The sequence below is a fragment of the Excalfactoria chinensis genome, chromosome 15 (genome assembly GCF_039878825.1).
Source record: "Excalfactoria chinensis isolate bCotChi1 chromosome 15, bCotChi1.hap2, whole genome shotgun sequence".
Taxonomy (NCBI): Eukaryota; Metazoa; Chordata; class Aves; order Galliformes; family Phasianidae; genus Excalfactoria; species Excalfactoria chinensis.
In genome coordinates this window covers 4,767,444-4,782,589 of record NC_092839.1, presented here as the reverse complement: position 1 = coordinate 4,782,589, position 15,146 = coordinate 4,767,444, and the positions used below count along the sequence as shown (strand labels likewise).

Here is a 15,146-nt window from a genome sequence, read left to right as displayed (position 1 = left end):
GCCCCACAGCTGTGTAGTGCTGGGGAGCCCCCAGCCCTGCAGCCCCAGTGCCCCACGAAACTTAGAGTGGTTGGTTTGGAAGGGAAACAAAGATCGCTGAGCTCCAACTCCTGCCCTGGGCTGGCTGTCCCACACTGGATCAGGCTGCCCAGGGCTCAGCCAGCCCAGCCTTGGCCATGTCCATGGAATAGGTACCCATGACTTCTCTGGACAAACCATTCAGACCTGTTTATGAGCCCCATCCAACTGCTCCGTGGGGCCCCTAAAATCTTTCTGCAAAGCGAGAGGGGCCCTTTGAGGTCCAAAGCTCGGTCGGTCCTGACCTCCTCAGCCCAGCTGTGGATTTATAACAAAACAGCCATTCATCTCTGGCCAGCTTTATTTTTAAGCATCCCTTTGGCGAGCGTGCATTAAGTCTTGTTTCACAGATTCCGTTCCTGAGGCGAGCTGCGCTTTGCTTGCTGCAAATTCCAAATATATTTGTAGGAATTATTACTAGGAATAACACAATGGTGGTGCTTGAGTCGCGGACAGATGCAGCAGAGCCCTTTGCTCTGATCTGTTCAGGAACTCAAGCAGCTTTATGGCAACCCCACCTGGAGCCAGTGAAGCGCGCAGCCAGGAGCTGGACTCAGTGGTTCTGGCAGGGACCCTCCAGCTCAGGAATTCTATCATTTTACAATCACTAAGATTGGCAGAGTATGGGTGTGACAGCAAGCAATTAGCATGGCCAGCATCAGGAACCCATGGTTATGAGCTTAGGGTTGGTTTAGGTTTGCCAAGGGGAGGGGGCTAATGCTGGGATCCTTCTCTCCGGCCTGGAGGCTCTCACACAGCACCGTGGTTCTGTGGGTGGCAGGTGGGCTGGATCCAGGCCATGCAGGAATCAACTGGGCTCTGATTCAGCTGCAGTCTGAAGGCCTTTGGCTGCAGCCAGCTGCTGTTCACACAGGGTGCAGAAAGCTCCAGAGCCACACAAGGGCCTTCAGGCTCTGAGTGAAACCCCATAAGCTGAGGAGAAGGAAGTGAACATCACCAGAGGTGGGGGCTGCACAGCACTGTGTGTGCTGATAGATCGGGGTGGGTGGCGGAGTTGGGAAGACCAACAGTGAAAGGTGGGAAAAGCAGCTGAATTTAAAGGAAGAGATGTGAAACCAACAGGATCATCACCCTGTAACTGCCAGCCCAAACAAGGGACGTTTTGACCAGCCACTGCTCTGATCCACTTAACAAAAGCCACAAAACCACTCCATAAACTTAGAAAAACTGCTCAAAGCCACAAGCTACCAGGTACTGCAGGAGAGCAGGACCTTTGCCCTGCAGTCATGGGCAGTTTCAGAAACACCAAAGCCAACACTGGTTTGCTTCCATACCTCTTGTGGGACGGCCCCAGCCGAATCATCCCTTCTGGTCTGAGGATGAGGAGGATCAGATCCTTTGGCTCTTTCGCTGCTGCCAATGGGGAACATCACCAGAGAGCATCTCCAAAGCACAGAGAAGCACATGTATGAGAATGAAAGTAAATTAGGTCTGAGCAGGATTAATAGGGATTTAATTGAACTATGTGAACTGGAACTCGGGTCACGAGCTGCTTATTAGCCTGCCTCAAGGGATCACGCAGCTTGCACTGGAGGAGCACAAGGATGCACTGTGAGTGGGATGGCTCACAGGGCAGTGATGGCCACGGCACTCGAGATGTATGTGGTCAGAGGGGGAGACCTGCTTGAGCAGTCAAAAGTGGAACAGAAAAACTGCTTGAGATTGATGCTTGGGAATGGGAGGACTTACCGCACAGTCTGTCTTTCCTTTCCTCTTCTGGGGAGGGAACCAAGTAACATCAGCCAGAGCTCACCCAGCTCACACCGCTCCTCCTGCAGCCCAAGTGGCTGCCAGGCAGTTCCCTGCTACAGCTACACTTGCCAGGGAGCCTACAGAAATCCCCATCATCAATCGACTGAATCCCCATCTAATCCCCAGCTCCTATTAACAAACACTGCCTTTATTTTGCTACCTCCACGGGGGCTCTTGGAGCCAATATCCCTCATGAGAGGCAAATTAATTAAGACGTTGCACCGTTTCCTCTTTCCAGGAAGGTGAAGGTGCTCTGGCAGACATTTTGCTGCTTCCAAGTCAAGCACAGATACACGCATGCCTGAAAGCATGAGCTAACCAACTTCACACAGGTCAAAGGAGCGGAAAGGCCTCACCTAAAAGGGTCACTCTCATCAGCAGGCCATGGATGTCCCTGTGTTTCCACAGAGCTCCAGCAGCTTTCATAGTAAACATGCAAAAAGAGGCACCACGACTTTTAAAAAGTTACGTTTGTTTTAATTTGAAACAAAGATTATACGTATACAGAACATAAAATATGTAAGATACTAGTAATTACTAAAGGCATGCTGTAAGTTCAGCTAATAATCAACATTGTGAAACAGGTATTGAGCTGTTAGGAACCAACAGCAAATACAGCACAATCCCAACCCCCCACCCAAGATGAAACCCCAATAACCAGGAATTCCACTTAGGAGTCATTCAGCCTCAGCTCAGACAGGAGGAGAAGCTGCTCTGAGTTAACAACCACACAGGGCTCATTGCTGACCGGCTCTTGGCAATGGAAGCACTGCTGTATTTTGGGTAACGTGTGCATTATTCCTTCAGTATTTGTACTTCTCTTAGAAGAAAGCAACAGAACCCAACGTTAGGGAACCTGCGGGAGGACAGGATTAAATAAAACAACTACCATCCTCATTTGTGAAAACTCGCAGCTCAATATTAGTCTTTATTGTAGGTGTGAGAAATTTTTGTCATGTTTCTTTGTCCTGAGATCTCCAAGCAACTTTGGAGTGCTTTTGTCTTGCCTGCTTTGTTCTGTTCTCCTCATGCTGCCCACCTGACTCATCCACCAACAGCAAGAGAGAGAAGCAAACCAGGTCTTTCTCACACTGATGGTTCCAGCACATGTGCTGTTAGGCTTCTGGTAGAGAACAGACACAGCACAGCACTGCTGCTGTACCTGGGCTCACAATGCATTTGTCAATTGAGGATGGCAGTCTGTGTATGCAAAAGGATGGCAGACTTGCAGCCCCACCACAGAACCCTTTTCTTCAAAGCCACTGTAAGCCCTGGGGCACCTAACACAGCAGGTTCTCCTCCCATTGACTCATTCCTGATCAAACAAACCAAGCAGTGAGCTGGCATCAGGAAGCTCCAGATGCCTTACAGAGACTCTGTGGCTATGACACCACCTCTCTCTCCAGTCCCGTCTAGCCATATTTCAGGCTAACACTAGACCGTCCCTGGCCCTGAAGAGACAGACCCTGAAGGAATGCAGTGTCTCCAGCTCTTGCCATTCATCAAGTCCTGAATAGATGAAGTCCTCTTTGCTGCTAATGCATTGGAAGCCCTTCCCTTCCAGCTTCCTTAGTTCCTCTCCGCAGTCCATGAAAGGGAAAGCACGGCCATGCCTGAAAACCAGAGCACACAGTCCATTGCCTTTGGTGCACCTCTGAGGAAGCATTCCAGGCAGTTCTGCTGTCCTTTGCGCCTCACTGCTCAAGCCCTTATCGTTTCTTTTTGCTTTCCTTCTTGGCTTTCTTGCTCAGCTGTGTAGCACTTGCCTTGGGTTTCTTCACCGTCTCCCAAGTCTTAGACTCAAAACCCTCCGAGTCCTACAAGAATCAATTGGGACACAGTCAGGGAGCTCCCAACAACTGGCTGATGCCCAGCTCATTTCGGGCATTTATGTGAAAGCAAAAATACGTAAGTGCTGGGTATCTCTGCTGGAATGCATCTATATCAGGCTGAGCCTACATTTAATAAGCCTTGAGCAGCACTATCCCTGATTCCTCTGCATGTGTTTCTGGATGAGTGTGAATTCACACACAGCCTGTTACCACAGAGGTTGTTATAAGCTAAAGTGCCTAAATCAGGCTTTGTAGAATAAAAAAACCCACCCCCATTTTAACAGCAGGACAAAAACCAACACTAAACAGCAATTATTCACACCAGAAAAAGTAGAAGATATCACAGAATCACCAGTATGTGCTGAACCATTGAAAAGCTATTTCTGCCAAACTTTCATCCTTATCATGTGCAAGACAAAAGGTAAGCCTCAAAACAGCACTCAGAACGTCACGTTCAGAGCCTTTACACCAAGACCAAAATCCAGGCAGGGCACTGAAGGCAAAGCTCTCTTCACCTGGACTAACAAGGAATCCTAAGGTATAAAGCTTGTTTCCTTCAGGGGAGATGACGGATAATATTTCAGCCATGGGAAATAAAGTCTAGTTATCTGGTAAAGACGTGAGGGAACAGCGCCAGTCTCATCTGAGAAAGCACACACACACAGATTGCCTCCTTTCATTAAATGCATTTGAGTATAAATATTGCTTTAGCATCTTGGTTCTAGCAGTCAGAGCTTGCCAACTGGAAAAGGACACACAAAAAATGGCAGAGCAAGATGTGCTAGCTTCAAGCTTCCAACACAGAGCACCCCATAATAGAGGGGGAGGCACGCATCTGACAGTATCCTTTAATCAAAGAGTCCTGTTCAATCATCTCTAAAGTCACTGGGCTATTACGGTTCACATCTGTGTGGCTTCCCAAGGAAAGAGTTGGCTGCCTTTCCAAAGGCTGCAATCAGTGCACGGGGAGCAACAAGCAGCTATTACTCAGGTTTGCAGATTGGTGCTGCTGAGAAGTGAACACTGATGCCGTCTGCTGTTCAAACCAAGGTAGTCTCCAAAGCCTGAAGCCTCCAAAACAAAGAAGCCAATCTGTACTGAACCTAAGCATCATTCCTAAGAAATGGAGGGAGTCTCTCTTGTTTATTGTCATGTGAATTAATCACATGCAAAGGAAATCACGGGGACAGTGCATTTATGGAGAAAATAAAAAATAGAGCATACAAACAACCTAAACAGAAACAAGCTTGTCAGTTCTAACACATTAATAGGAGGAATGAGGGCCAGAAACCACACATCAAACAAAGCGGTCACCATTCTCAAAGAACAAGCACAAGATATTCAGTATCTCAACTAAACTCACTGAGGGAAATGATGGGTAGTGATGGCTGCAAAGGAACAGAGGAGTACCAGAATCAGCTCTGGCAATGCATGCTCTGCCTCACTGTAGACCACATCACTGAGGTCCAAATTTAACTAAAGGGAAGGTGGCATCATAGTCTCCTGTCTCACATGAAAACTTCACTTAAAGCTTCACCTGTACAACCTCAAAGAGAAAGTCTGAAAGCCAGTACTGGAAACTGCCAGTAAACACAAAACCCTCCGAGTCCTACAAGAAGCAATTGGGACACAGTCAGGGAGCTCCCTAACAACTGGCTGACAGCTGGCTTTGGGAGCTCAAGTCACCAGCCTGGGCAGCTTTGGGGGCCAGCACTGGAAATCGCCTTCCTGACCTCAGGGCACATTAGAAACTCCACCTCTGTCTAGTTCCCAAAAATCCCATGCAAACCAGAGCCTAAAGTCCTCGATAGCAAGGTGGTCCTTGGCTAGTGGACCCCCTGCCTGGCAGCTCATAGGGCACAGCAGCAGCTGCAGGATAGGACAAGCTGGCACCACAAGGCTACTGGGGTGCGGAAGGAAGGACAGAACCAAGTGTGGCACTCTCAGCAGTGCTGGGGCACTCTGCCGTAGGCAACAGCTACAGACGGTTCCCTCCCAGCCCACTGCCTGAGCATTGCTATCAGTCTCACACAGCACTACTTACTGCCTTTGGGGACTTGGAAACTGGCAGGATGATAACCAGAACACACGGGAGCTGGAAAAGGGCTCCAAACAAGAGTCCGCAGCGCAGCACGTTCTCCATTAGTGTGGGCTCAGGGATCTCAGGTGGCGAGAAATGCAGTTCAGCAGCCATAGTGCAGACAGCCTGCTGCTCCACTGCTCTCACGGAGGCTGCCTGCTGAGAGGGGGAAAAAGGCAGCGTTAGTCTCAGGCACTGCGACGGGGTCACTTCCTGCTAGCAAACATTTCCAGGCTAACTTAGAGAGCTGCTCGGAAGAGATCCAGGGCCTACTGACCCGACAACAAAGAGGGACATCAAACTTGCATTCCAGTTCCCTTTGCCCGCCTGCCTTGCCCGCCTGCCTAGGACAAGAGCCCTCAGCCTTCAGTACTGCTGCACTTGTAGGTGGGGGAAGAGAAGCAAGAGGGGACGGGTGGACTTCAAATAAGGGAAGAGCTTACCAGGCAAGATTAAACCTATCCCTGAGCTCCATCACACACACGTAACCACTGCCCTATTACTATCACAGCAATGTTATTCTTACCATTAAAGTTACCCATGTTCACGTACCTGGTTGTGGACGTGTTCGCGTCCTTGCTGCTGCTGTGCTCTACAACGCCAGCCACGGAAATAAAGCGAGCAGAAAGCTGATCTGTTGAAGACAGAGGAGTGAGCCGTGCTTAACCAACACTGCTTCAGAGCACGCTTACAGTAAGGCACACCTACCTTACAATGGCAGCTCCAGACTGCTCTCCTGAAGCCCAATTGCATTGCACAGCCACTCACGCACTGCCCCTCGACAACCTGCAACACAAGAGTCACAAGCTGCAAATCCCATCGCTGGGAGATGTCAGCACATCTCCGCACTCGTGGAGCAGCACTCACGTCTTCGGGTGAGAAAGCAGGCGTGTGCTTACCGAGTGAGCGCTGTTTGCTGCCAGCTGCTGGTAGGAACCCACCCAACTCTAAGTACGAACAGTAACCTAAGCCTAACTCTAAAACAGGAACAAAAACCTACACCTAACAATAAAACACCAACAGTAACCTAAGCCTAACTCTAAAACAGGAAAAAAACCTACACCTAACACTAAAACATGAACAGTAACACCTACTCCTAATCAAAAACACGAACAATAACCTACTCCTAACCAAAAACATGAACAATAACCTACTCCTAACACTACAACTAAATTAACAAGAAAAACAACAATAAAAATGGGCTCAGATGGGACATCGGAGGGTTAAGATGGGACCGGGGACCCGCAGAGGAGGAGCAGATGTGAAATGAAGCCTCCCGACTAACGCCGGGGGCGGGGGCCGCGCAGACGGTAAGGAGCCCAGCGCCTGGACCAGCGATGCTGCAGCCCTGGTGGTGCTGATGCGGGGCCTGGCACGGTGGTGTGGTGCCAGGCCAGCTGTGCCGCGGGCGGACCCACCTCCATGGGCTCGTCCAGAGGCGGATCCACCTCCATGGGCTCGTCCAGAGGTGGATCCACCTCCATGGGCTCCACGGAGGTGGTCACGGGGCTGGTCCAGGTGTGATGGAAACGGGCTCTCTTGCCTGTCTGCTGCCCGATGGTCATGTCGGGCCCCCTCTTCCTCTTCATTCCTGTGGTCCCCGGTTCCATCTTCCTATCTCCATCCTGCCCATCATCTAGCCTCGCTCTCTTTGCTGCCCACATGGCTGTTAACTGCCAGAGCTCGGAGAGGCGAGTGCGTTGTGTGGGGCAGCGGTGACCAAGGCAACGGCTGTGACATGGCCAGGGTTCTAAAATGGCGGCCGCGCTGCTGGCACTGCTGGCACTGGCGTTCCACATGGCATGAGGAGGGGGCTGGAGGGCAGGGCACGGCACGGCAGCCAGAAGGCACTCGCTGTGCCCAGCGGGCAGCCCTGCTCTCTGGCCAGCAAGAGGGCACAGAGGAACCGGCCCTGAGCAAAGGGTCCTTGGCCTCCTTCGGCCTCCCCCTTCCACCACAAGGGAATCTCTTCGGGCTGCCATACGCAGCACGCAGCACCACGCTGATGGGGCTCCTGAGCTCAGCGCCAACAACAGCAGGCTCCAAAGCGGACCTGACTACGCCTGCCTCCTGGGACACACGAGCTCTGCTCTCCATGTTGCCATCCAGCGCCTCTCCTTGGGCGGCCTCTTGGGGGATTCAACCATGACCCACCATTAATACCTCCAGCTTCCACATCCAACAGACTCACAACGGCAGCAACAAGGCGGGCAGGAACGGGCCGTGCTGCTGACTGCGGGCGCTTGTCAAGCCTCCCTCTCGCTGCCCCCATTCTGCTCGGGCAGCCGGTCCCAGCAACAAACACCATCACACACAACTGCAGCCCTGACTCGTCCCGCTCGCCGACAGCCAGAGGAAGGACATGGATTCCCCTTCCTTCAGCTCCGCACTCGCTGGCACCGCACGCATCGCCTCTACGTGCCGCCAGCACCGCCAGCTGCTCCGCCGACGTCCCTCCGTGCCCCACGGCCCGGCCCCGCTGGCAGCGCACAGCCCGCAACTACCGGCCCCATTCAAACTTCCGCGCCGCCACGCCGCGCTGCCCCGGAAGCGCTGTCGGCCGGCAGGAAGCACTTCCTGCCCCGGCCCTAGCAACCGCCTGCGCCGTCCCGTTGCTAAGGGCGGCCTGGGGCCGGCCCGGGCCTGTGGGGGGGTTCGCTCCCGGATTCCTGGCGGGTGGCGCCGGCGGCACGGAGCTTTCCTTCTCCTTTCCTGCTCTGGCCTTTTGGACTCCTCTTTTCCTTTCCTTTCTTTGTCTTCCTTCCCCTCCTCTCCTCCTTTCCCTTCACGTTCCGCCCACACTCAGTACGCAGATCTCCAACGGAGGTGCCTGCAGAAGCTCATCTGTGCAGGCAGTCAATGGCTCGTGCTGTGCTTCGCTGCTTTGTGCTCTTCAATGACTGCTCAGTTGTGCCCTTTCCTAACCCCTTGTGCACTATCAGGATGGCCCGGCTGGCTTTGCTGCAGAGCCTCATCGGAGAGTCTGCAGACGTGGGGGAAAAGCTCAGCAGCTCAGCAGCTGCCGAGGGAAGGTTTCATGCCCTGGCCTGCACACAGCCCGGCCCTCCCTGCTCTGCGCTCCTGGCGTCCCCTGCGGCCCCTGTGCTGTGACCAACACGAGCGGGGCTCAGGCCCAACGCCCTCCCTGCTGCCGGCCCTCCCCCATGCCCATGTGCTGCACCCACACCGGCTGCCCCAGCCCCGCAGCCCTCCTGCAGGCAGCACAGCCCCAGGCACCGGGCTCGGCCCCAGCCCCGAGGTGCTGCTGCACGGGCTGAGCCCAGACCTAAGATGCAATGACCACTCCGAAGTATTGGGTTTCCCTCCTTCACACAATCACAGAATTATCAAGGTTGGAAAAGACCTAAAAGATCATCCAGTCCAACCACCACCAGTACTTCCCAGCTAAATCATATCCCTCAACGCAACAACCAAACGTTTCCTGAACACCCCCATGGTCGGTGACTCCACCACCTCCCCGGGCAGTGCATTCCAGTGCCTGACTACCCTTGCCGAGAAGTAATACTTCCGAATGTCCAGCCTGAACCTCCCCTGGCGCAGCTTGAAGCCATTCCCTCTAGTTCTATCAGTGATTACACGAGAGAAGAGGCCGACCCCAAGCTCACTACAACCTGCCTTCAGGAAGTTATAGAGAGCTATAAGCTCTCCCCTGAGCCTCCACTTCTCCAGGCTGAACAATCCCAGTTCCCTCAGCCGCTCCTCATAAGGAGCAGCCTGTGCTCCAGACCCCTCACCAGCTTCGTAGCCCTCCTCTGAACACGTTCCAGGGCCTCAATGTCTCTCTTGCAGTGAGGAGCCCAAAACTGAACACGGCCCTCGGAGGTGCGGCCTCACCAGTGCCGAGTACAGGGGGACAACCACCTCCCTGTTCCTGCTGGTAACACTGTTTCTGATGCAAGCCAGGATGCCGTTGGCCTTCTTGGCCACCCGGGCACACTGTGGGCTCACGTTCAGCCGAGCATCAATCAGTTCCCCCAGGTCCGTTTCCTCCACACAGTCCTCCAGCCACTCCAACCCAAGCCTATAGAGCTGCCTGGGGCTGTTGTGGCCAAAGTGCAGGACCCGGCATTTGGTCTTGTTGAACCTCATCCCATTGCCTTCAGCCCAGCTCTCCAGCCTGTCCAGAGCCCTCTGTAGGGCCTCGCTACCCCCAGGCAGATCCACACTCCCAGCCAATTGAAACGTGGGACAAGCAGCTCCATTTCCAGGGAGGGACGTGAAGCCGACCGCTTCATGGCCCTGCGATTGCCAGCCCGAGCCAGGCACCTTTTGAGCAGCTACTGAAAGAGGCAGCACCACTATTCAAATGTTTGTTTCGCTTTTATTTGCAAGAAAGAGATGCTAAATGCAACCAAAATGCATTTCAATGGGAAATCAAATAGGCGGGATACTGGTAATGACTAAAGACACAGCTTCCTTAGTTCCTCTCCGCAGTCCACAAAAGGGAAAGCACGGCCATGCCTGAAAACAGGACCACGCAGTCTGTGTCCTTTGGTGCACCTCTGAGGAAGCATTCCAAGCGATTCTGCTGTCCTTTGCGCCTCACTGCTCAAGCCCTTATCGTTTCTTTTTGCTTTCCTTCTTGGCTTTCTTGCTCAGCTGTGCAGCACTCGCCTTGGGTTTCTTCACCGTCTCCCAAGTCTTAGACTCAAAACCCTCCGAGTCCTACAAGAAGCAATTGGGACACAGTCAGGGAGCTCCCTAACAACTGGCTGACAGCTGGCTTTGGGAGCTCAAGTCACCAGCCTGGGCAGCTTTGGGGGCCAGCACTGGAAATCGCCTTCCTGACCTCAGGGCACATTAGAAACTCCACCTCTGTCTAGTTCCCAAAAAACCCATGCAAACCAGAGCCTAAAGTCCTCGATAGCAAGGTGGTCCTTGGCTAGTGGACCCCCTGCCTGGCAGCTCATAGGGCACAGCAGCAGCTGCAGGATAGGACAAGCTGGCACCACAAGGCTACTGGGGTGCGGAAGGAAGGACAGAACCAAGTGCGGCACTCTCAGCAGTGCCGGGGCACTCTGCCGTAGGCAACAGCTACAGACGGTTCCCTCCCAGCCCACTGCCTGAGCATTGCTATCAGTCTCACACAGCGCTACTTACTGCCTTTGGGGACTTGGAAACTGGCAGGATGATAACCAGAACACACGGGAGCTGGAAAAGGGCTCCAAACAAGAGTCCGTAGCGCAGCACGTTCTCCATTAGTGTGGGCTCAGGGATCTCAGGTGGCGAGAAATGCAGTTCAGCAGCCATAGTGCAGACAGCCTGCTGCTCCACTGCTCTCACGGAGGCTGCCTGCTGAGAGGGGGAAAAAGGCACCGTTAGTCTCAGGCACTGCGACGGGGTCACTTCCTGCCAGCAAACATTTCCAGGCTAACTTGGAGAGCTGCTCGGAAGAGATCCAGGGCCTACTGACCCGACAACAAAGAGGGACATCAAACTTGCATTCCAGTTCCCTTTGCCCGCCTGCCTTGCCCGCCTGCCTAGGACAAGAGCCCTCAGCCTTCGGTACTGCTGCACTTGCAGGTGGGGGGAAGAGAAGCAAGAGGGGACGGGTGGACGTCAAATAAGGGAAGAGCTTACCAGGCAAGATTAAACCTATCCCTGAGCTCCATCACACACACGTAACCACTGCCCTATTACCATTAAAGTTACCCATGTTCACGTACCTGGTTGTGGACGTGTTGGCGGCCTTGCTGCTGCTGTGCTCTACAATGCCAGCCATGGAAATAAAGCGAGCAGAAAGCTGATCTGTTGAAGACAGAGTAGTGAGCCGTGCTTAACCAGCACTGCTTCAGAGCACGCTTACAGTAAGGCACACCTACCTTACAATGGCAGCTCCAGACTGCTCTCCTGAAGCCCAATTGCATTGCACAGCCACTCACGCGCTGCCCCTCGACAACCTGCAACACAAGAGTCACAAGCTGCAAATCCCATCGCTGGGAGATGTCAGCACATCTCCGCACTCGTGGAGCAGCGCTCACGTCTTCGGGTGAGAAAGCAGGCGTGTGCTTACCGAGTGAGCGCTGTTTGCTGCCAGCTGCTGGTAGGAACCCAGCTAACCCTAAGTACGAACAGTAACCTAAGCCTAACTCTAAAACAGGAACAAAAACCTACACCTAACAATAAAACACCAACAGTAACCTAAGCCTAACTCTAAAACAGGAAAAAAACCTACACCTAACACTAAAACATGAACAGTAACACCTACTCCTAATCAAAAACACGAACAATAACCTACTCCTAACCAAAAACATGAACAATAACCTACTCCTAACACTACAACTAAATTAACAAGAAAAACAACAATAAAAATGGGCTCAGATGGGACATCGGAGGGTTAAGATGGGACCGGGGACCCGCAGAGGAGCAGCAGATGTTAAATGAAGCCTCACCGGCTAACGCCGGGGGCGGGGGCCGCGCAGACGGTAAGGAGCCCAGCGCCTGGACCAGCGATGCTGCAGCCCTGGTGGTGCTGATGCGGGGCCTGGCACGGTGGTGTGGTGCCAGGCCAGCTGTGCCGCGGGCGGACCCACCTCCATGGGCTCGTCCAGAGGCGGATCCACCTCCATGGGCTCGTCCAGAGGTGGATCCACCTCCATGGGCTCCACGGAGGTGGTCACGGGGCTGGTCCAGGTGTGATGGAAACGGGCTCTCTTGCCTGTCTGCTGCCCGATGGTCATGTCGGGCCCCCTCTTCCTCTTCATTCCTGTGGTCCCCGGTTCCATCTTCCTATCTCCATCCTGCCCATCATCTAGCCTCGCTCTCTTTGCTGCCCACATGGCTGTTGACAGCCAGAGCTTGGAGAGGCGAGTGCGTTGCGTGGGGCAGCGGTGACCAAGGCAACGGCTGTGACATGGCCAGGGTTCTAAAATGGCGGCCGCGCTGCTGGCACTGCTGGCACTGGCGTTCCACATGGCATGAGGAGGGGGCTGGAGGGCAGGGCACGGCACGGCAGCCAGAAGGCACTCGCTGTGCCCAGCGGGCAGCCCTGCTCTCCGGCCAGCAAGAGGGCACAGAGGAACCGGCCCTGAGCAAAGGGCCCTCGGCCTCCTTCGGCCTCCTTCGGCCTCCCCCTTCCACCACAAGGGAATCTCTTCGGGCTGCCATACGCAGCACCACGCTGATGGGGCTCCTGAGCTCAGCGCCAACAACAGCAGGCTCCAAAGCGGACCTGACTACGCCTGCCTCCTGGGACACACGAGCTCTGCTCTCCATGTTGGCATCCAGCGCCTCTCCTTGGGCGGCCTCTTGGGGGATTCAACCACGACCCACCATTAATACCTCCAGCTTCCACATCCAACAGACTCACAACAAGGCGGGCAGGAACGGGCCGTGCTGCTGACTGCGGGCGCTTGTCAAGCCTCCCTCTCGCTGCCCCCATTCTGCTCGGGCAGCCGGTCCCAGCAACAAACACCATCACACACAACTGCAGCCCTGACTCGTCCCGCTCGCCGACAGCCAGAGGAAGGACATGGATTCCCCTTCCTTCAGCTCCGCACTCGCTGGCACCGCACGCATCGCCTCTGCGTGCCGCCAGCACCGCCAGCTGCTCCGCCGACATCCCTCCGTGCCCCGCACCGCGGCCCGGCCCCGCTGGCAGCGCACAGCCCGCAACTACCGGCCCCATTCAAACTTCCGCGCCGCCACGCCGCGCTGCCCCGGAAGCGCTCTCGGCCGGCAGGAAGCACTTCCTGCCCCGGCCCTAGCAACCGCCTGCGCCGTCCCGTTGCTAAGGGCGGCCTGGGGCCGGCCCGGGCCTGTGGGGGGGTTCGCTCCCGGATTCCTGGCGGGTGGCGCCGGCGGCACGGAGCTTTCCTTCTCCTTTCCTGCTCTGGCCTTTTGGACTCCTCTTTTCCTTTCCTTTCTTTGCCTTCCTTCCCCTCCTCTCCTCCTTTCCCTTCACGTTCCGCCCACACTCAGTACGCAGATCTCCAACGGAGGTGCCTGCAGAAGCTCATCTGTGCAGGCAGTCAATGGCTCGTGCTGTGCTTCGCTGCTTTGTGCTCTTCAATGACTGCTCAGTTGTGCCCTTTCCTAACCCCTTGTGCACTATCAGGATGGCCCGGCTGGCTTTGCTGCAGAGCCTCATCGGAGAGTCTGCAGACGTGGGGGAAAAGCTCAGCAGCTCAGCAGCTGCCGAGGGAAGGTTTCATGCCCTGGCCTGCACACAGCCCGGCCCTCCCTGCTCTGCGCTCCTGGCGTCCCCTGCGGCCCCTGTGCTGTGACCAACACGAGCGGGGCTCAGGCCCAACGCCCTCCCTGCTGCCGGCCCTCCCCCATGCCCATGTGCTGCACCCACACCGGCTGCCCCAGCCCCGCAGCCCTCCTGCAGGCAGCACAGCCCCAGGCACCGGGCTCGGCCCCAGCCCCGAGGTGCTGCTGCACGGGCTGAGCCCAGACCTAAGATGCAATGACCACTCCGAAGTATTGGGTTTCCCTCCTTCACACAATCACAGAATTATCAAGGTTGGAAAAGACCTAAAAGATCATCCAGTCCAACCACCACCAGTACTTCCCAGCTAAATCATATCCCTCAACGCAACAACCAAACGTTTCCTGAACACCCCCATGGTCGGTGACTCCACCACCTCCCCGGGCAGTGCATTCCAGTGCCTGACTACCCTTGCCGAGAAGTAATACTTCCGAATGTCCAGCCTGAACCTCCCCTGGCGCAGCTTGAAGCCATTCCCTCTAGTTCTATCAGTGATTACACGAGAGAAGAGGCCGACCCCAAGCTCACTACAACCTGCCTTCAGGAAGTTATAGAGAGCTATAAGCTCTCCCCTGAGCCTCCACTTCTCCAGGCTGAACAATCCCAGTTCCCTCAGCCACTCCTCATAAGGCCTGTGCTCCAGACCCCTCACCAGCTTCGTAGCCCTCCTCTGAACACGTTCCAGGGCCTCAATGTCTCTCTTGCAGTGAGGAGCCCAAAACTGAACACGGCCCTCGGAGGTGCGGCCTCACCAGTGCCGAGTACAGGGGGACAACCACCTCCCTGTTCCTGCTGGTAACACTGTTTCTGATGCAAGCCAGGATGCCGTTGGCCTTCTTGGCCACCCGGGCACACTGTGGGCTCACGTTCAGCCGAGCATCAATCAGTTCCCCCAGGTCCGTTTCCTCCACACAGTCCTCCAGCCACTCCAACCCAAGCCTATAGAGCTGCCTGGGGCTGTTGTGGCCAAAGTGCAGGACCCGGCATTTGGTCTTGTTGAACCTCATCCCATTGCCTTCAGCCCAGCTCTCCAGCCTGTCCAGAGCCCTCTGTAGGGCCTCGCTACCCCCAGGCAGATCCACACTCCCAGCCAATTGAAACGTGGGACAAGCAGCTCCATTTCCAGGGAGGGACGTGAAGCCGACCGCTT

The 15,146-nt window shown here is 54.9% G+C and overlaps 1 long non-coding RNA gene across 1 annotated transcript; it reads right to left on the bottom strand.

The window, feature by feature from the left end:
• Positions 1-5,776: 5,776 nt before the first annotated feature.
• Positions 5,777-6,550, bottom strand: LOC140259346 (uncharacterized). The gene is made up of 3 exons (XR_011905392.1): positions 6,472-6,550; positions 6,316-6,397; positions 5,777-5,922 (listed from the first exon to the last, which is right to left on the bottom strand). It is a non-coding gene; the product is annotated as an uncharacterized lncRNA (long non-coding RNA).
• Positions 6,551-15,146: the final 8,596 nt, after the last annotated feature.